The sequence below is a fragment of the Coenobita brevimanus genome, chromosome 99 (assembly GCF_032717465.1).
Source record: "Coenobita brevimanus isolate Jiangsu-jjx chromosome 99, ASM3271746v2, whole genome shotgun sequence".
In the NCBI taxonomy this organism is placed as follows: Eukaryota; Metazoa; Arthropoda; class Malacostraca; order Decapoda; family Coenobitidae; genus Coenobita; species Coenobita brevimanus.
Window position 1 is genome coordinate 6,594,205 of NC_137052.1, and position 23,149 is coordinate 6,617,353.

The window sequence follows — 23,149 nt, forward strand, 5'->3', positions numbered from 1 at the left end:
ATACTTTACATACATAAATAAGGGATGGGGGCGTGAGGATATCTTAGAAGTCAAAAATGGGGCGTCATGTAAAAAAATTTGGGAACCACTGTGCTAGTGTAAGTCTCCTGGTACTATCGGCATTCTCATTTAAGATTAAGGAGAGATGGTACTTTTGGCCAAGTTACATGTAAAATTTAAAAAGTATACCATGAAGAAAGACGTCCATGGGGTGGAATATTGAATCGCACCTGAAGACAAAAAGAAAAACTGCAGATCTTTAACCATATTATAGTGCTTTCCCTTAGGCTTTCAGGCGCGATTCAGTGTTCCACCCCATTGACGACTTCACTTGATCAATATTAGAGTTTTCAACAAAAAAATATGGTAGAAAGTAACAATCTGACCAATATTAAAAACTGAAAAATAATGGTGGTAGCAAGCAAGAATTCGAAAATATTAGAAGTATCCACAAAAAAAATGATAGTACCAAATAGCATTCAGATTATTTTTTAATTTCTACAAAAAATGATGGTAGCAGGAAGCATTCAATCAACATTCAAATTTTCAACAAATATTGATTGCAGCAAGAAGCATTTTGATCAATATTAGAATTTTCAACAAAAAATGATGGTAGAAAGCAATAATTTGTGCAATATTAAAATTTTCCACAAAAAATAATGGTTGCACGTAATAATCTAACAGTGATTGAAACTTCTTTAAAAATGATTGTTTCATTCATTGCCAGACGCCATGTATCCCAAATGGGGTGACCAAGGGCTTATAGAGTTAATTGTTTTACAGCGAGGGGCACTAATCCTCCACCAACCCCACTTGACACGCAGGGATGCCAACAGCTTCTGGTGTTCCCAGGCGGTCACCCACCCAAGTACTAACCAGACCCAACGTTGCTTAACTTCGCTGATCGAATGGGAAGCGGTGTACTCAACGTGGTATGGCCGTGTACCGAGTAATATTCAAACCATTTCTTAAAGTTTCCATGGAAAATGGTGGTAACCAATTAGAATTTGACAAGTAATTAAAATTACGGCGAAAGTCGGTAGTAGCAACTACCATTTTCTTCAATTATAGATATTTCAACCAAAAATGATGGTAGATAGTGACAAAGTGGTCAATATAAAAACACTTCCACAAAAAATGATGGTAGCAAGTAACATTAGGACAGTGTCAGAAATTCCAACAAAAAATGATGGTACCAGGTAACATTCAAATAATTTAAAGAAATTTTCACAGAAAATGATGGTAACATGGAGTATCAATCCATTTTTTTTTCTCTCTCCCGAAAATGATGGTAGTATGGAGCATCCAAATCATTTTAAGAAATTTCCACAAAAAAATGATGGTACAATGATCTAGTATTTATTTTCAAGATACTTCTAGTGATTCTTGTGACTGTAGTAGATGAATCGCAGCCTTCGGCCTCGATTCAATACTCATCTAGTATTAATCTATTCGTAAAACTCAGCAACGAGGATATGGAGAGAAAATGTTCAGCCAAGTTAGCGCAAAAAGAGAACAGACAAGAGTAGGCTACTGCAGAGAAGAAAGACAGCCAGGATCGGTGTACACCAATGCACGTACTTCTCTGATGTAATTCGGGATTTGTTATTCAGGAGGGGCAAGGACGTTGTAAAATCTTCCACCCTGTCCTCCTCTAACATCAAGAATAAATTTTTAGTTAGGACACAAAAACTAAAGCATCTTATAACTGTTTTCTGCAGGAAGGTCAAGGAAAGGAATGCAAAATCTTCCTGTGTCTAGTTACAATAAACCATATCTAACTTTCGACAGGGAATCGACAGGAAATAGTCTGAATCTCACCACATTGTTACCTGTGTGAGAGTAGGAGCTTGAGGGTGATTTGCACGGAGGCAGCATCCAGACCAGACACGGCCCTCCTTATTACTCTGCTTGTTATCCACACACACACACACACACACACACTCTCTCTCTCTCTCTCTCTCTCTCTAAAATCCTTACAAACGTTGATGAGCTGGGAGTCATAAAATGTGTCATCTAGGGATAATACATAAGCAACAACGTCACAGAAGGACATGCTGAAAGGTAGTTGTAAATTTTCGAATAAGATGCCGTCTAGAGAGAAATCAATACATCGTTCGGAAAAAGCGAAGAAAATTAACAGAGCTTGACTAAAAGAGTGTACGTGAATGAGGTAGAGAGAGACCGAGGATGAGGTGAAGGGAGAGAGGAAGACCGTGAATGAGGTGGAGGGTGAGAGGGAGACTGAGGATGAGGTGGAGAGGTATAGGAGGGTAATGTGAAATTAAGGAAGGGCAGCCTTATGGCGAAGGACAGGGCGACGTGGAGGCGATATTTTCGCGGCCACTCCTCCGAAATTTATGCCTCTGGCTATACAGAAAGAAAAAGAAAAATTATTGCTAATTATGGCAGTGTCAGATACTCTTCCTTTCGTTAACTCTCCTAGTTTCACAAGCTCCCTTCAAGTTCTCTCTGTCGCAATACTATGCTGAACACTGGATCATGAAGTATCTCACACGGGGAGTCCAGTGATATCCAACATGATCAATATACTCCTAATGTTCCTAGGTAATTTATGTTATAATCTGAATAAACGTATCCTAGCAATATTGACTGTGAAATGTCAGGTACCTCGTAAGTGAAAGAGTATACATGCCATCCTTATGAAACCATTGTGTCAAAGTAGAGTAAAATTATCCGGGACTCCGTAACAACCATCGTCTGTAGTGTCAGACTGTTTTACGTGAAATGTGCACCGCTACTTTTTTGATCCAGTGCACCTTTCTCTCTGTCTCCCTGTTATTGCTATTGCTGCCTTCTGAAATCTGCCTGCATTCTATCCTCAAAAAGGCCGGCACACAATAACTGTCCAGCCTCACAGTCTCACCCCTTTACTGTCCAGTTACCGACTGCAAGAATTAACAGGCATGCCAGGTCAATTATGTGCAGTACACAGCGGGCCAGGTTTGTAACCATCCTTCTCCCTCTCTTTCCCTCTGTCTGTGATCCCCAACCTTTCCACCCATATCCCACAGCGCTCACCACAACATTATGCATAATACAGGATGAGACTTTAAGAGCACCTGAACTTTGATATGTTTCTTATTTCTGACTAGAGCAAATGAATCATTGTCGTTTTTGGTATCATAAAAATTCAGTCTCTCCGTGTTTCTTTCACAAGACTCTCCGTACTTTTAACAAAACACAGCTTAGTCGTTCATCATCATCATCATCATCAACTGTGTATGTGTGTTTGTGTGTGTGTGTGTGTGTGTGTGTGTTCTTACCTTACCTAATTGTTCTTACCTAACTGTATCTTTACAGGAATGAGTCAAGCTCGGACTGTCCCGTATCTTAAACCATTTTTATCGTACATATCCTTAAAGTTATGAATTGTTTTGGCACACACTATTTCATTCGGTAGTGCATTCCACTGATCAGTTGCCCTATTTGGGAAACCCAATTTCCTTACGTCTTTATCGCCTCTTTTTTTGCAGCTTTTGCAGTGTCCTCTTGCTGATGCATCCCCATAGGTTTGGCTATCTAATCATCTGTCTATTTTCTCCTTCCCTGATATGCATTTATATAGCATAATCATGTCTCCTCTTTTCCTTCTCTCCTATAGTGTAGGTAGATTTAGTTTTTCTAGTCTTTCTTCATAGCTTAGGCCCCTTAAGCTTGGTACCCATCTTGTAGCGGCCCTTTGAACTTTTTCAATCTTATCTACGTGTTTTTTGAGATGAGGACTCCAGACGACTGACGCATACTCCAGGGCTGGTCTGATGAATGATGTTATTATCTTTCTTAGCATGTGTTCATTTATGTATGTGAATGTTATTCTCATATTTGCAGGCAGTGTATACTGTACATGTTCCGTACCTTCTCACTGACGTGGTCAGCCGGAGATAGTCTGTTATTTATAATCACACCTAGGTCCTTCTCCTTTTCTGATGTGTGGAGGGTTTTACTTCCTATTTATAATCCCAATCAGGTCTTTTTCCCCTTTTACCAAACTTTAATACATGGCACTTGTCCACACTGAATTCTATTTGTCATGTATTGCTCCATTCATGAAGTTTATTAAATTCTTCTTATATCTCTTTACAAGGGTCTGTGATAGTAATTCTGCTTTGTATTTTTGTATCATCAGCAAACATATTTGACAGCTTTCATTTCCAATGTTACTGTCTATATCATTTATATACTGTACACTAAAAACATAACTGGTGCCAGCACTAAGCCCTGTGGAACTCCGCTAGTCACTTCTCTCCATGATGAGTAATTTCCCCTTAGTACTGAACTCATTTCTCTTTTTTGGAGAAAATCTTGCATCCAACAATACAATTTGCCTCGGATTCCTCCTTGATGGTACAGTTTCCATAAAAGTCTTTGGTGTGATACTCTGTCAAATGCTTTCTTGAAATCCAAATAGATACTGTCCATCCATCCTTCTCCATTCTGTAATGTTTCTGTTACTGTCATAGTAGCTCAATAGATTAGTAACACATTATTTTCCCTTTCAGAAACCAGACTCTCTGTTATCATATTGTATTCTTCAAGATGATTCACCCAAACTTTTCTTATCAGCTTTTCTAATACCTTGCGTACAACACTGGTTAGTGATACTGGTCGGTATTTGAGTGGATTTTATCTATTCCCTTTCTTGAATATGGGAACAATGTTTTCTTTCTCCCAAATATCAGTAATTTACCTTGTCCTAAGGATTCCTTGAAAATAAAAGATAATGGTTTATTTAACTCCTTTGCACATTCATGTAACACCCAACATGATATTTCATCAGGACCATTTGCTTTTCCTTTGTCTAATTTACTTAACTCCTCCTGTATTCTTTTTCTGATATTTATATATCTGGTTGTACCGGTATGTGTGGGCATGCATATTCCACATAATCCTTCTCAAAATTATTTTCTTCTGTAAAAACTGATTGGAAATTCTTGTTTAGTGCTTCACAAATATCCTTCTGGTGTGTTTAGGCGATCCCCTCATCTGTAATGGATTGTATTTTATCTTTAACTTTGGTTTTGCTTCGATTATAGCTGCAAAACAGCTTCGGTTCATCACTACTTTTATTTACGAAGTCCTCCTCAAACTGTTTTTGGGCTTTCCTCCTTATTCTTGTATAATCGTTTCTTGCCTGTTTATAGTTGTTATATGCCCTTTCACTATTGTGTCTTCTGTATCTGTTCCACAACAAATCTCTCTTCTTTTAATTTTTTACATTCTGTATTAAACCATTTCTTCATTTTCTTTTCTGCTTCTTTGTGCTGTGGGATGTACTTCTGGACTCCAATTTCATAAAGTTGACAAAATTTTCTATATATAACATCTAAAGCTTGTCCTCTAAGCTCTTTTTCCCAATATATTTCCAAGAAATATTTCTTTAGGTCATGATAGTTGCCTTTTTTGTAGTTAAGGCTCTTTTTGTAACTTTCATTACTATTAACTATGTCATGTGCAATCCTAAAGTTGTAATTTAATAATGCATGATCACTTTTGTCGAATGGAGAGTGATACATTATATTATCAATATCATTTTCTTGCCTAGTAAATATAAGGTCTAGTACTGATGGTACGTCAAGTCCTCTTGTTCTGGTGCTTTCTTTTACATGTTGTGTTAGGAAAAACTCTTGCACAAGGTCCAGGAGCTTTTGGTCCCAACATCTTTCCTGGCTTGTTATATCTAGAGTTTTCCAAGTTATATTTGTATTGAAATATCCAGTTAGTATAATTCATATTTCTCATCCATGCTATGTAATAATGCTCTTAAACTTTGAATTGTTTTCTCTGCCAAGTCTTCATATTCGCTTTTTTCCCAAATGTTTGATCTCGGTTGCATGTATAAATTTGCCACACTTTCCCTTCAGACGTACTAATCTCTACTGTGATCAGTTCTACCAGTGGGGGTACATCTAGTTCTATTTCCTTGACTTGCAGATTTTTCTTTGTTAATATTATAATTCCTACTCCTTTTTTTAAGTTCCTATCTCTTCTCCATATATTGTATTCCTCTAGGTTTGGTGTATCGTTTGATATCCTTGGTGTTAATTTTGTTTTGGTTAGGCAGACAATATGTGGTTCCTTTTCTTTGGTATAATCATTCATGTCTAGTAATTTAGATACCATTCCATCTACATTAGAGTACATGAACTTAATCATCTTGTTTACATACTTGTCATGACTTGGATCTGCTACCTTTCTCCTTTATATTCCCTTCTGTTTATGTAACACTTTCGAACATGCAATCCAATTACTTTGTAAAAAAAAAAAAAAAATGTGTTCTCTTCTCCTGATCTTCCCTCATTCTTTGTTTTTGCCTCCTCCCTCTTCTCTTTTAGTAATCCAAGTTCCTCTAGAGTTAGGCATCTTTTTATTGATACGTTTTTGAAGTCCTTTTTTTCAATAAGTTTGTTTGCATTTTTCAGTATTTCCTCCACAGTGTTTACACTCTGGAAGGTTACCTTCAGGGGCCTTGATTTATTTCTCTCATATTTCCCTAGCCTTTTGTGTTCCTCTGTGTCTTTACTACAGATTTCCTCTGACACTTCCTTCAATATGTTCATTACATTTGTCATCTCCTTTTTGTCTCTCGAAATCTTGTTTTATATCTGCTGAATCTTTGACCAATTTTAGATTGTTTTGGATTATTTTCTTCACTTCCTTTTTAATGCTCTTTTCTTCAACTCTTGTTTCTAAGTGTTTCTTTACTTCCACCATTTTGGCATATGTGGTTTCCACATCATTTTTGTAGCTTTGCATCGCTTCATTTATCTGGGTTATCTTCTCCTCAGTATCATTGCTATGATCTGTCAGAGTGCTTGCCTGCTGTATTGTCTCTGTATTATTTCTGAACTCTTCCATAATACTCTCATGGTTGACAACTGTGCTTGCCATTTCACTAATCTTCCTTCTAAATGTACCCACCCCAACTTATAATTCATCTGTTGTTGTGTCTTTCTTATTAATCTCCTTTACTAAACTTTCATTTTGTTCCTTCTGCATGTGCAACTGCTTTTTCATTCATTCATTCATTGCCAGACGCCATGTATCCCCAAACGGGATGGCCAAGGGCTTAGAGTTAATTGTTTTACAGGGAGGGGCACTAATCCTCCATCAACCCCACTTGACACGTAGGGATGCCAACAGCATCTGGTGTTCCCAGGCGGTCACCCATCCAAGTACTAACCAGACCCAACAACTGCTTTTTAATTTCATCTATTTCACTCTGAAACGCCTTCCCTAGTCTGTGCACTCGTTCTACCAGTTTATTATGCGTCTCCATTTCCACCAATTCCTGGTAGAAGTCATCATCCTCCTTTCTACCTTTGTCCCTTTTCTTAACTCCTTCCAAAGTTGATTTGCTAAAGATGGTGGTCATCTTCTGGTACTAACAGATAGCTTCTAATTACAGTTTTGCATTCCTCATTGTAGCAGACTGAACAGTCAACACTGAAACTGAAACAGCTGATTTGCTTGTTTCGGCACTGCTGCCAACTTCGTTTGTATTGTGTTATTGGAATAACACTTTTACTTAAACTTTCTCTTTTATATTAGAACACTATTTAGTTGGACCTAGTGTAGTGCCACACATTTGATATTCATGTATGTGTTTAGTAGTACTGTAATTTTAAGTTAGATAGGGTGTAACCTGAATATTAGTTTATAAGTTCCTACCCTAAGTAGTAATTCATATGTTAATGATTAATGTAGGGCTAACTTTATTTTTTATATGTATGTATCTCTGTATCTATGCATTGGGTGATGTAATTGTGGATGTTGAGCTATGGGAATTCCCCGTCTCATAGAGTAACGAATAACATGCGCGCAACTTTTCTTGTCGTTGTTGGGCGCCAAGTTTAAACCTTAAACAGAATAATGATGAATATACAATTCTTTCCGTAACCTAGTTGTGAAATGTTTGCTAATGAAGCTGCTAGAACCCAAATATTTAAGATTAGCAGTCCAAAAAGCCTAAATAATGTCATTTGTGAGGATTTAAAGTCCCATTTATCTTGGCCGTCACTAGATGGCATGAGCTGCTCTCAGATTCAAATTGAGATAGTGATAGAATCAGTATCTAAATTAAGTAAGGAATAAATCCCAAATTTTCCCCAATTCAATCAAAAGTCCTGGCGTCATGGATGCACTGCTAAATAAATTGTAAAGAGAATTGAAACCCACCATATTTCAAAAACACCATCTCATTTGACTAAGCAGTGGCTTCCCAACGTAGTCACTCGAGCCCCAGACGTCGTATCTAATGGACGTTTGTTCAGGTGAGCCGTCCACATTTCTTCTTCCTCCCCCTCTTTTTCTTTGTTTAATCCTTACTTGTTATGGACTATATGAAGTAATATTGTTGAGAGTTTAACGTAGTCACTCGAGCCCCAGACGTCGTATCTAATGGACGTTTGTTCAGTCCCCCAGACACCGGCGACGTCAGTGTGAGCACGGCGTTTTTCCCATAGTATTGTCCAAGGACTTGAGCATACACACATTACACTATCCATGAATTATTATTATATAAACCAAATGTATTAGTATTATTGATCTATCAAGTGAATTTTATTTTATAAATAAGAAATAGAAATTTGAAAGTGATGTAATCTGGTAACGGAAGAGCGAAATTCAAAACCATTAACCGTTTTCTTTCTTGTAACTAAGGTTAGGAAGTTAGGAGCGTGGAAGGGAACTTAGTGACTGTGAACAATGATGTAATTTTGAAATGAACCTCGAGGCTAAACAAGCCCGAGTGATTATGTATTCTTAGTGATTGTACAATGTTTGAATAATACTTCGAGGCTAAATAAGCCCGAGTGATTACGTATTCTTAGTGATTATGTTTCTTTTCTGAATTATTCCTCGAGGCTAGACAGGCCCGAGTGATTATGTATTTCTAGTGACTATATAGCAATGATGATTATGAACAGTAAATAGTACTGAATTGATATTGGATTCTAGAAAATTACATGATGAGAATATATTACATGGATGAAAATGAACACAAGTAATCATTCTTATTGGTTCGAGCCTATGCCAGCCCGAACAGATAACCCATACTCGTAAAAAGGTCCCTGGCTTGAGGCTATTGTTGAGCCCAAGAGAAACTGCCAAAAGAAAGTAAAGTACAATAACCTCGTAAATCGTTGGTATGTATCAAATTGCTTCGTCTGGTAATAATGTCAGAGGAATGATCATCCAAAACCTTGGTAACATGTACAATCTTTTCTCATATTAAAAAGGGTCATGTAATTAAAAATGTTTTTGTGGAAATTAGCATAGAATTATTAAAGTAAAGTATATATCATTTTCTTTTCTTTATTAGTGTACCTAATCAAGGAAAGTATGTCCTCAAGCCAAATTCACTCCCCTTCCAATTCAAGATTCCTTCGCTGAGGGAACGACGACCATCTGTGGTACTGACTAAATCTAAGCTCGGCCAAAAACTACAAACGCTACCACAATTCTTTCTTTTCTTAAATATTTACCTTCTACTATACTAAGTCGAGTACCACTTATATTATCCATGGATGAGTTGATCAGTGCCAACAACAGGTAAAATTATAAAATCTCCAGTGTTACAGTGGTGAATACCGGTGGGATAATATTTACTACCGTTACACTGGTGTCAACCGGTGGGATAAAGTTTAGGCATTACACTGGTGGCAACCGGGATGGATAAAAATTCTTATCATTACACTAGTACTGAGCTTGGCTCATATAAAGATACTTTTTAGGTATAACCATTTGAGGGCCGAGATTGACCCGGTGCCGAGTGATGCGTATAGGCACGTCCTCTCTCACTCGTTTCTAGTGGGTGTGTGTGTGTGTGTGTGGGTGTGTTTTATAATATCACCTTTCCTGAAGTTAGATGTACTGAACTGACTCTGTACATATTTTTTAACCTACTTTGTTACTGACTTGGTGCTGAGATATGATTTGCCCCCGTGTTGACTTATAAATCTATGAACTGGGGGTCCCACCACACAGAGCGCTTCTGATATGGTAGACCCAAAAACTTTTTGAAACAGCTCCATTTTCTCACTAACTCCCCTCAGCAATTCTTTCTTTGCCAGTCTCTCTCTCTCTCTCTCATCACTGTCCTTCAGAACTCACTATTGGCTACCCTGTCAACTCCGGCAGACACGCCACACTCTCTAGTTTTACTCCCTATAACATGACCCAAAATTGCCGTCACACCATGTTGAATGCTGTGTTGTAACAGGAGAATAACAATTTGAAATGAAACTATCTCGAAGAAGTGCTATGGAATCGATGCACAGCCACAACATTGATTTTTTTCTGTAAGCTATGTAAAATATGCTCCCAAAGAATGAAAATCTGGGCCAAGGTGAAAAAACCGTTGTGGTTATGTGTGGCTTTATTTACATCCGCCAAGAGGCATATGTTTTACCCCACATTGGTTTGTTTGTTTGTGCCTGTCTGTCTGTCAGTCAGCAGGATTACTCAAAATGTTAAGTACAGATTTTGCTGAAATTTTTTGGAGGGAAAGGGTATGGCCCACTGAACAATCGATTAGATTTTGGTTGTGATCTGGATTTTTTGTTTGTTCACATCATATCTGCAAAACTTGTCAATTGATTATAATGAAATTTTGTGAAAGGGTGGGCCATGGGCCAAGAAAAAATTCTTTACTTTTGGAGGCGAATCCGGATCCTACCTCACAGTATCTCCAAAATTTCTCAATGAATTTCAATAATATTTTTTGGAAGGGTGGGCCATGAGCCAATAAAGAATTGATTAAAGTTGGGGGCAGATCCGGATCCGGCATTGGGGGAGGTATGCGCTCACTGAGTGCCCCTCTAGTTTGTCTAGTGGTACACTATCAACATAACCACGTGGGAGGTACGGTAATTCGCGAATGGACATTTCGCTCCTGCACGCCTCGGTATCGGTCAACTTGCTACCGATTTTTTCTGTAATAAGGCATCTCGCTACTTGGACACTTTTTTACCTTGACCTTTTCTCTAGGGTTTGGTTATATTTAATTTGGTTAGGTTAGGTTGGATTATGTAATTGTTTTGAGAGGTTGGGTTAGGTTAAGTTAGATAAGTTTGGGATATTTTAGGTCAGGTTGGGTTAGTTAGATTAGGTAAATTTGGGATATTTTAGGTTAGGTTAGGTTGGGTTAGGTTAGATAATCATTTTGACAGGCTATTCTGGGTCAGATTAGGTCAGATATTCATTCTGGGACTAGATTAGATTAGGTTCGTTAAGATAGACTAGATTAGGTTAACTTGGCTATTCATTATGAGAATTATGAAAAACGCATTATAAATTATATTAGGTGGCAAAATTATCTGGTATCAATATGTCCTGGTAACGAAAAGACCATTTGCTAGTTATCTAGGTAACGATGTGTCCGGGAGTCAAATGGCCTGTAACAAAATATCCTAGAACCCACAACTACGTTACGAACAATCCCTGAACCCACAACCTCGTTGGCGAACTCTGCTAGAATCCACTGTCACGTAATGAACACCCACAAACACTTAATGACCTCTCCTTGAATCCACAACCACGTAACAAACTAGACTATGAATAGATTTCATTGTCACGTAATGACACCCACAACCAGGTAACGAACTGTCCTTGAACCCACCACCCAATAACGAACTGTCCTTGAACCCACCACCACATAACGAACTGTCCTTGAACCCACCACCACATAACGAACTGTCCTTGAACCCACCACCACATAACGAACTGTCCTTGAACCCACCACCACATAACGAACTGTCCTTGAACCCACCACCACATAACGAACTGTCCTTGAACCCACCACCACATAACGAACTGTCCTTGAACCCACAGTCACAGTCACGTACCACACTGTCCTATAACATACAACCACGTAAATCACTGTCCTTGACGAACTGTGCTACAAGCCACAACCATGTAAGGAACTGTCCTAGCAGTACAGTTTTACTGTAGTATGGTCCAGTTCTTTTGTCCTTTTGCACGTTGTTTCACAAAAATCAATGGTAGAAAAAGACATTGCTACGGTTCTTCATTTTTTCCATAGCACTTTTTCGTGACTAGCACCATATTCTATTGTTAATCTATTGTTACACTTCAGGTGTAATGATGGAGAGATGGTATTTTTTGGCTAAGTTAGCACAAAACAAAGTAGAACACAACCACCACTCCAGGCTGGTGCAGTGGTAACGCTCCCGCTTGCCAACTGGTGGACGGGAGTTCGCGCCTCGCTCAGGTTGCGAAAAGTTTCACTGACGAAGTGGGTGGTTACTGTCCCCCTTGAGCAAGGGGACGGGTGTGTGCGTGTGTGAAGGTCACAGCCTTGCCCTTAGATCGGACTATATGAGCTCTCAGCTCCCTTCCGGGAGGGTAAAAAGCTGACGATCACGACCATCAAGTGATCCTGACCGACCCGGTGAATTACACAACTACTTGTACGAACCCTGACAGCGACCAGCACTCAACCAGAAAGGCTGTAAGTATAATATAACACAGTACTGTATGTAACAATATAGCTATAGGTAACAATATGTAAAACAGGTAGTTATGTCTGAGTTCTCCAGGAAGAGTTACAGAACACATCCTCTTACCTAGACGAACCAGGAATGTCAATTCACATAATGTGTATCCACAACCTTTGTTGTCCCAGACCATCAAGAATCCTACCATACGATGTATCTCAAACTTCTTTGTAGTCCAGATGAACAAGAATTTCATGATGTATTCAAACACGTGGAGTAACCAGCCCTAGCCAGTTAGTCCACGTGATAGGAAATTTACTAGACATATACATCCTCCCCACGCTGTATATAATGTCGAAGAGATTCCCTTCAGATCAGAGAAAGGGGAGAGTAGGGCTAGAGAGAAGGTCCGACGTTAGGGTCACACTCTGCTAAATTGTAACTCATTTTTATTAACTGTGTGCAATAAACTTAGTAACCCAAGAGTGCTGTAACTCACCTCGTTGACACTGCGACTCACTACTTTATTCTGGCTGAGCTTAACAATCCATAATCGATTGCCCTATGTCCCTACAAGTACTTAAGACCATGCTATCGAGATTGGTGGCAGTGGTGGCCGCTATCGATATTGGTGGCAAGCGGTAATACTGAACCAAGTACGATAAACTACGCCTTCGAGATTGGTGAACAGCAGTAATAACGAACCAATTTCGATAAACTAAACCACTCGAGACGTGGCGAACGGCGAAAACGAACAACAATCAAGTTACGCCTTACGAATAAACTACGACAAACTATGCCTTACAAGTTTACACAACCGCTACAACGGTAAACTACGATATCTACCTCATTACGTTCACTGTAAACGAAGCCGATTAACGTCTCAATCACAGCAATCTACGACTACGCAATCAAATAAAAAATAAACAAGCAAAGCAGAGAGCGAGAGCTGGCGTCGCATCAACGCAGCTTGCCTTCGTCCTTAATCGCTCCTAAACCACAACTCCACGATAACGAGAAACAATATCAATGATAAACTACGTCGATCAACAGCTCTACAAGCCTACAAGTTAACCTCAATGAATAAGGAAAATCAATCACTACAAGTAAACAAGGAAAGTGTGAAAGGAGGAAGTGCATCTGTGTGTTGACCCAACATCACATTTTCTCCCTCCTTGAACCTCCACGACCCCCACCTTCTTCACCAAAAATCCCCACCATCTTCTTCCCCACCACCACTACCACAGTGAGGCAGCAGGTCAGCACTGTCATCATTTGCTAAGGTCGTCATAACCCATCAATCAGTCCGAGTGCCTGACAACACCAGCCTGCCATCCTGCACCTGCCTGCCTCCCAGCCTGTCTGCCTACCCTAGCAACGAGTGCTGACTCTGTCATACCAGGACCTGACCGACCTCAACTAAACCCTAAGTGACGTGTGTGACATCTGACCTCCACCACCAGGCAGAGGAAAGGGAGTGTCTTGACCCCAGATGTAATCAACAATCAACAAACACCACGACTGTATCTCCACTGCTGTTCTAGTGAGTTGATTTATTCTAACCAAGGTTGTATCAGTTAACATTTCACCACTTACATAACTATCCATAAAATACTATCACTCAGCTAACGAACCAAGCAATTATATATATATATATATATATATATATATATATATATATATATATATATATATATATATATATATAATGTGGTACGTGGGGGCACTCACCATCCACTAACTCGATGTAGTGCAGCTCTCGGGTGTCTACCCTTTCCTCTCCTTCATCCTTCTTTCCTTCCATCCTCTTCTGTCTATCTTTCCTTCAGTCATTCCTCGTCCTTCTGCCACGGGTGATTTTACACTCCCTCTTCTGTCTTTCTTCCCTTCATTCTTTCCTCTTCCTTCTGCCTATGGGTGACTCTACACTGAGTGACAAGCCAAGTGGTTTCCTGTACACCAGAAAACCATTTACTACGCTAGGTGGTAACCATATAACCAGATTTTGGCGCCTGGTGGTTTAGTAGGTAATTATTGCGCTCCAATCGGATTGAGCCGGTGAAGTTTATATCCAAGGAATGGTTGGGGTTTATTGCTCACGTAATGCCACTCAGAGACGAGTGAGACTGGTCACTCTCATCTTAAATGTCAGGACCAACTGCTTAGCCCCGGGCTCCTACGCTCCTCATGGGGCAATGTAGGATTGGATGATGGATGAATATATATATATATATATATATATATATATATATATATATCATAAATATTACAAACTACACAGTGAGAGACAACTACACAATTTACACTTACATATGTGTTTTATACTTTTAATTTTATAAGCAATCAAGAGAAAGGTAAAATATGATTCATTATGTAATCCCATTATGCTAAGTAGAATTCCACAATTAGTGCCCAAAGGATTAACAGTGACAAATACCCTGACACAAACACCAGAAAACGATCAACAACTTATAAAATCCGAAATAGCATCAGAAACACAAGAACAAGCGGAACACCAGACTCAGGAAACAAAACACACACTAGATAAAGAACAGAAAACAGATGCAATTTTTGCTGAAGTAAATGATGATGACACTTGGTCAGAAATTTCAGATGTAGACAGTGAACTTTATAAAAATTTACTTCCAGTTTACTGTAACTTAGACCATAGAGTATTAGGATCAGGGAAAACATACATTTTGCCTGTAAATGACGATTGCAAGAAAAACATGGTAAAGATGGCTAATGTAGATGAAGCAAGTACTAGTGCAGTACCTTCTCCACGAAATTCCAGTAATACTCATTTCCAGTGTATATTTGTCATGAAGACAATGAACTACCAAATTTCTCCGGCATGGAAAAAGACAAGATCGACATAAACACACATATTGAACAATGTCAGCAGTATTTCATTAGGAGACACATTACAGATAAGAAAGGAAAAATAGCTGTTTTTTCAGCTAGAATAAGCCAAGAACGATACCCAAAGGGCAATCTGTTACGTTGAGAGCTTCAGCATTTGAGCAGTTTAAGACAGAATTCTTTAGGAAATTCTCTGGAGGCAAGAATTTTCTTGGTGGTATAATCCCAGAATTACACAAAATTGTAGACCTACTTAGGCAAACACACTCAGGCTCAGATCTAGGGGAGATTACAGCAGATATTTCCACCATTAAGAGGACCCTTTTATCTAGCCTAGAAAACTCAGACTGGGTCTCAGAGGATGGTATTATATCACCAGTGCCTGTCGTTGACATCATTGGCTACATAGCAGCCCTATGCCAATTTCCTGATAGGATATTAAAAATGTCTAAAACCATTCCATATAATCCTGGGATGAGTTTACTTGATTTCATTTATGAGGTGGAATTAAACTGCAGTAAAGCTGGTGTGACTGACACATCACAGGCAAACAGGACAGGGATCAAAGTGCCAGAAATTGTCGCAGGGATAAATAAGTCAAGTCCTGGCAAGGACCAGAGACAATCTCGACCACTTCAGAAACAAGCACACAGTCAGGTTAGCTCAAGGACTCGTTCCCGCACACCAGGTAACAGGGCGGTACAGAAGTCCGGCCTAAGTCACAGTAGACATCGATCGACACAAAGACAAGCAAATGGAAGATCACCTCATACGTCGAACTCAAGTAACACTCTCTGTTATTATTGTGCAAAGCCTGGGCACACAAAATCAGAGTGTTACATTAACCCGCAGAGAGCGATATGCCTCATTTGGGACTTAGAGTCGAAATCATTAGGCCTCAAATGAGTGCGATTTTCAAAGGCGTACCAAAACCGCGCCACGAGGAGTAGGTGGCTAAAATTTGTATGGGAAATAGGGCCAGGTGGCAACTCTCAATACCACCCACTCACTGCGCCATATAAGCTAAGAATACGCGGGCGCGCGCGCGGACTCATGGAGCGCTCACTAGTTTTCCTCCCGTGACGCCGCCAACCCCGCACCAGGCGCTAGGGGATCTGCACACACACACACACACACGATATAGAGAGAGAGAGATAACGGGATCTGAACACACACAAGCACACACACACCGCTCGCTGGTTCAGTGGTAACGTTCTCGCTTGCCATCTGGTAGACGGGAGTTCGAGCCTCGCTCAGGTTGTGAAAAGTTTCACTGACGAAGTGGGTGGATACTGTCCCCCTTCAGCAAGGGGACGGGTGTGTGCGTGTGTGAAGGTCACAGCCTTGCCCTTAGATCGGACTATATGAGCTCTCAGCTCCCTTCCGGGAGGGTAAAAGCTGACGATCACGACCATCAACTGATCCTGACCCTCTCGGTGAATTACACACACGAGAGAGAGAGAGAATGAATATGGGAATGGCAAAGGAGCGTCCCTTGAGTGAGGAGATGGCATAAACGGTCCCTCTTCTCTCTCTTATTCTCCATTCCCTTCCTTCTCTATCGGAGAGAGAGAGAGAGAGAGAGAGAGAGACAGAGATAAAGGGCATTTTTCTGAGAGAGAGAGAGAGAGAGAGAGATAAAGGGCATTTTTCTGAGAGAGAGAGAGAGAGAGAGAGAGAGAGAGAGAGAGGGGGGGGGGAGATAAAGAACATTTTTCTGAGAGAGAGAGAGAGAGAGAGAGAGAGAGAGAGAGAGAGAGAGAGAGATAAAGGGCACTTTTCTGAGAGAGAGAGAGAGAGAGAGAGAGAGAGAGAGAGATTTGATGACACAGTAATCACGTGATCCTTGCCAATGCCTTGGTAAATATAGGCTGTTTTTCCCGGACAATGACCCACCTAAATCACCACGGGTGGTGGGAGGGTTGCTCGCGCCACCAGCTGTTCATCTTCTGGCCATTTTATCTCACCACCACGTGATTTATGTGGTCATATATATATATACTGTATATATATATATATATATATATATATATATATATATATCATCATCAGCCGTTTGAGTATCCACTGGAGGACCGACCTATCCCGGCCGAAGTCGGGACGATACAGCCAATGTATCTCTACCAAGTGGCTTAGGATGTCTAGTAGAGATTGTATGCAGGGTGAGAAGAGCTTATAAGTGTAATTGTAGTGTTGGAATGGCTTTGGATGTGTGTGTAGTCTGTAAACCAAATGTAATCGGCCCGCGTAAGCCGACTGGGTGCAAGCATACTTATAGTAAGCGACACTGGTTTAACCACAGCACCCCTTGTGTCCGCCAATGCAGTACGTGGCCCAGTGAACACTCCTAAAGTTTATTACCCTGGCGGGGCGCGAACCCTGGCTCACCCGTGTACGAAACGCACACTCTACCACTGTACCACAGAGGCTCCGTATATATAACTATATTGCCGGACGCGCGCAAACATTTCCAAGATGATGATGTGTGTTTCTTTCAATTCTGGAAGACTAGAAATTTCAGCCAAACCGTCGCTTGACGCCCGGTACCTACGGAAGCATGGTCGCTCTCCACGGGTTAAAATAAAAGAAGATAGGCAAAAGGTTTCGAGGCATTTTGCAGATATCATAGGTCCTCCGGTCATTGGACCTCAGATTGTAGAACGATAGAAAAACTATTACCCATCTATAGGTCGGGGGAAGATAGTACCAGCACAAAAGACGACGACACATAAAACACCCAAATAAACAAATAGTCAACATAGGAAGTCTCTTTGGATATGAATGCATTTTGGTCTCTACTTTATGTGAGGAGGAAGAGATTTCATTATTTTTGGATTCTGGCTCACCAGTGAATTTAATAATGCAAAATGAGTTAGCAGGAATTTTTAGAAATAGAAGAAAAGTGACGTTTTTGGAAAATTCAGAAATTTATACACAGTGGATGGTAAAGAAATACCAGTTATTGGTATGACTGAGTTAAACATGAATTTCACAGACCACAAAATCATTCACTACCACCTTTTACGTAGTATAAAAATTATCAATTAGAGGAGATATGCTGCTTGGACTTAACACAATGAGAACATTTTCTCCCGAAATACTCGGGCAGCTGAGAGCGCCCATGAACTCACACTCCTCCGCAATGCAGAATCTCAGCTTATCAAAATTCTTTTATCCCCAGAACTACTACTCTCTGGAATTCACTTCCTGGGAGTTGTTTCCCACCGACATTTAATCCACTTCAATTTAAATCCAGTTGTTATAAATATTTTATGAATGGAGAATGCCTTTAGGCACATGGACATATTTTTTTCCCCTTTGTTTTTCCTTCCTCCATTCATTATAATAATAATAAAAAAAATTTCAATGGAATTCATTATGACAGCTAATTCATAGAGGAAATTTCATCTCCTGATAATATAACTAGCAATTACAGGAAAACTAGCGTCACAAGAACGATTACACACAAAATCAAAATGGGGGAGTCCGACGTACAACTTCTCAAAGAAAATGAGCGCGCAGACCAGCTGCCACAGCCCAAACCCCCGACTCCTCACTTACAGTGCAAACGTGACTCATCCACTTACCCAGCCAGCATTAATTATGGTATAAATTTACCACCAAAATCATTCATGCAAGTTATTAAGAGTAAAACGGAGAAATTGTAAAGTCATTGCATTAGAAGAGACGGTTAGAATAAATAATGGCCTTTTGATAGGGAGCGTCCTGTGCTGGATGAATGACAAGAGTGAGACGAATGTCATTTTAGCTAACACCATGAATGGAGATATGAAGATTAAGAAAGGAACCTGTATTTGTAGCTTAGAAATTTGCCCAGCTCCTATACGCGAAGTGACAGTAGGGGGGGGGGGTCGGGCAGAGCAAACTCGTCAGACAGAGAGTGCATAAAGGAGAATTTGATTCACTCAGGTCAGGTCAACGTAGAAAACGATCTCTTAGATCTCTTGGAGAAACACAGACAAACGGTAGCATTACCTGGAGAACCATCAGGGTGTACTAACCTGATTATCCACAATATTAACGTACATCCGGACACACCACCAGTATATGTACCAGCTGATAGAGTTGCGCATTCACAACGCACCCTGGCAAATCAGTATGTTGAGGAAATGTTAAAACTAGGTATTATTGAACCATCTGTCTCCCCGTGGAATGCCTCATTATTTTTCATGCCCAAACGACACGGAGAAATGCGTGCGGTAGTAGATTACCGTAAATTAAATCAGCACACAATGCCTGACCGGTTTCCTATGCCATTGTTAAGTGACGTCTTACAAAATATTGGACCAGAAAATAATGCATTTTCCACAATCGATTTGCTTAATGGCTATTACCAAATTAGCCTTGAGCAAGAATCATGCAAATACACTGCTTTCTCCACGAAATACAATACAAACGATACACGAAATACGAATGCCTATGGGGTTGAAGACAACACCAGGCACTTTCCAGAGATTGATGAATTAAGTATTGTCTGGAATGCTGGGAAAAGGAATATTTGTCTATCTAGATGATGATATTATGGCTACTCCAAGTATAGACGAACATCTACAGAAACTAGACCAGCTCCTACAAAAGCTTGCTGATACTGGTTTAATAATTAAGCTGTCTAAATGCAAATTTTGCTTTAAGGGATTAAATTCTTAGGCCACAGACTAGATGCCTAAGGTATTCACACTTCTGAGGACAAAATACAGGCGGTAGGGAATTTCCCAGAACCAATAAATATAGACGAAGTAAGACCATTTGGGGGGCTAGCTGGATATTACCACTCCTTTATTAATCAGTTCTCTCATATGGCACAACCGCTATTCATTCTACTAAAAAAAGATGCTGTATTCCAGTGGGAAGAGGAACAAAAACTAGCATTTAATGAAATAAAAGATAAACTTACATGGCACAATGTCTTGCCTATCCTAATTTCACAAAACCATTCATAATTTGCACAGATGTCTCCCTCAAAAGGTTTAGGTGCTGTATTGATGCAAGAGGATAAACGAGGAAAATACCAACCCATTGCTTTTGCCAGGAGACAAATAAAAGGGGCAGAGAAGAATTACTGTACAACAGACTTAGAAGCTCTAGCAGTAGTATTTGCTCTATAGAAATTTCGTGACCTCGTGTACGGATGCAAATTCACCTATACACAGACCACAAGCCTCTCGTGGGCATGTTCCAAGAAAAACTCCTCTCTGGGAGGAGAACACGATGGAATGTAAAATCCAGAATTACAATGTAAACATTCACTACATAAAAGGTAAAGTATATTTGGCGGCGGATGCCTTATCACGAAACCCGTTAGCCATTGTTGCTACCATAAGTCCACGGGAATCACCCTCCAACAATGATAAAACGATCCCCACAATATCATCTCGAGTCAGGCGATGATGTATCATTACCCAAGTTACATATACCACTTAAACAATTCACAGTGGTAAACAATGCCTTATAGAGGGTAAATCCAGGACAAATAAATCATAGAAAAAATAATAGGCAGTTAGTTACTCCTAGTACAATGATACCTCACATTTTAAGTGTAGCCTAATACACAATAGTCCACATGCAGGGCATCCTGGCAAGGACAGGACAGTCAGACAGGCCCGGATGTCATATTATTGGCCAACGTTACGTAAGGACATACATAATCACACAGACAGATGCGAGTCATGTGCGAAACATAAAGGTTACACGTTATCACCTGCACCTATAGGACAATATCCTGTACCTCGACAACCGTGGGACACTGTCGCGGTTAATTTACTTAAATTACTCTTAACTACCAGTCACAATTAATATCTTTTTGTTGCAACTGATCACTTCTCACTATTTGTGATCTTGGTTCCAATTAAGGATAAAACAGCAGAAACAATCACACGGGTATTCATTGATAGCGTGATCTGTAGGTTCACCACACCAAAGGTGCTAATAAGCGACAATGGTGGTGAATTTAACTCTGAAATTTTACAAGAAATATGTAAGCAATACAATATAAAGAAAGTTAATATCTTGGCCTACCATCCAGCTTCCAATGGTTTGGTGGAAAGGCAGAATAAAAAAATATTATATGTACTACGGCACATTCTCAATGAAAATTACGCAAACTGGGATGACTGGATCCCCAGAGTTGAAGCATCACTTAACTGTGCGATTAACAAATCAATAGGAGATACACCTCATTTCATCATTTACGGGTCAGACAAACGTCTCCCTTATGAGACGTTAGAGGGAGAGCAAATTCCCATATATGATTATGACGATTATCCTAAACTTCGCTTACGTGAATTTCAAGAAATACACACAAAGGTAAAGAAACAGTTAGCGATGTCCAAGGAAGAAATGACAGAATCACTTGATTAGAAGGCAAAAGAATCTGCATAGATGATATTGTCTATAGCCTCATTCACACTACAAATAACAAACTGTCACCTAAATTTGAAGGCCCATACAGGGTAATCAAGAGAAGAGACAATAAGGTAGCGATTAAGTCACTATCGAGTGACGAAGAAAAAGAAACACATAATGATCACTTAAAAAGGTAGTGATTAAGTCACCATCGAGTGACGAAGAAAAAGAAACACATATTGATCGCTTAAAAAAGGTCTCAAGAAATTTAGCTTCCAACTACAAAACACCAGAAACGACCGAAACTCTAGTACACACGGTGAATATAAGCCTGAAGCAATCAACACATATCAGAATAAACTGCGGTCGCATACCAAACAGACAAGCATAGGTGCAACCAATTCAGCTTTCACCATAACAAGCCATTTACATGACTTAGGAATCCATTTAGACTCCTTTAATAGGTAACAGGATTAAACAGGCTAAGATATCTGCATTATTCATCATCACTATCATCATCCTTAGCATAACTTGCTAACAACAGTGGAATAGATCTCTAATACAATTGTTCTTTCGGTAGGTAATGATGAGGCGAATAATTCCATGGATCATGTTCCTGTTGATATCAAGAGGATCACCTCACTTACACGCTCAACATGTAGTCCGACAAGGGTGCCTGATAGCCCCAGCAGCCTCAACAGCAATATTACAGGACATAATAAGTACCGGAATTAGTTTGGACATACTGCAAGATATACCATGAATGTTACATAAGATATCAGGACTACTCAGAACTCTGGAAGCGGTATTAAAACACTCTTCTTCACATGATCACCCCACACAGGAAGTAGCTGAATTAATTAAATTAACTGACTGGAAGCTAGAACAGGCTAAGCACGTAATGATCACCATGATCCAGGATATCCCATCAGCTGGGAGTAACACACTGGAGACAAGAAACGACATCACAAATACACGTAACAGACGCGGTTTGTTCGACCTAGGTGGAGCAATTTTAGGCAACATTTTTGGACCAGCTACGGAAAATGATCTACAGGAAATAACAAACTTAACAAAACAGTACAAATTCTCTCATACCAACATTAGTTAGCTGATACTCAGAACACCTTAATGCTGACGATTGTAAAGAACCTAAGGAAGGCAGAAGTATCAACTATAGGAATTGTGGAGAAAGTAAATGCACTAGAAGGTAACAATACACTATTCCAACACCTCTCTGTGATCATAGGGCATATTGACGTAATAATACTACAGTTAGACATTACTAGAGCTCAATATCAGGCCTTCTAAAGGAATTGCCGATGCTGGTAACGGAAGGATCACCATTAATTTACTACACATTCACAACCTTCGGCAAATAATCAATCAAGGCATACATAAGCATGGTTTGAAACCTTTGTTTGAGGAAAAAAATCTGATGTTAT

General features: G+C 39.7%; 1 non-coding gene across 1 annotated transcript; it reads right to left on the bottom strand.

Annotated features, from left to right (window-relative positions):
• Positions 1-827: 827 nt before the first annotated feature.
• On the bottom strand, positions 828-946 carry LOC145414479 (5S ribosomal RNA). Its single transcript, XR_013899898.1, has one exon. It is a non-coding gene; the product is annotated as a 5S ribosomal RNA (ribosomal RNA).
• Between the last annotated feature and the right edge of the window lie 22,203 nt (positions 947-23,149).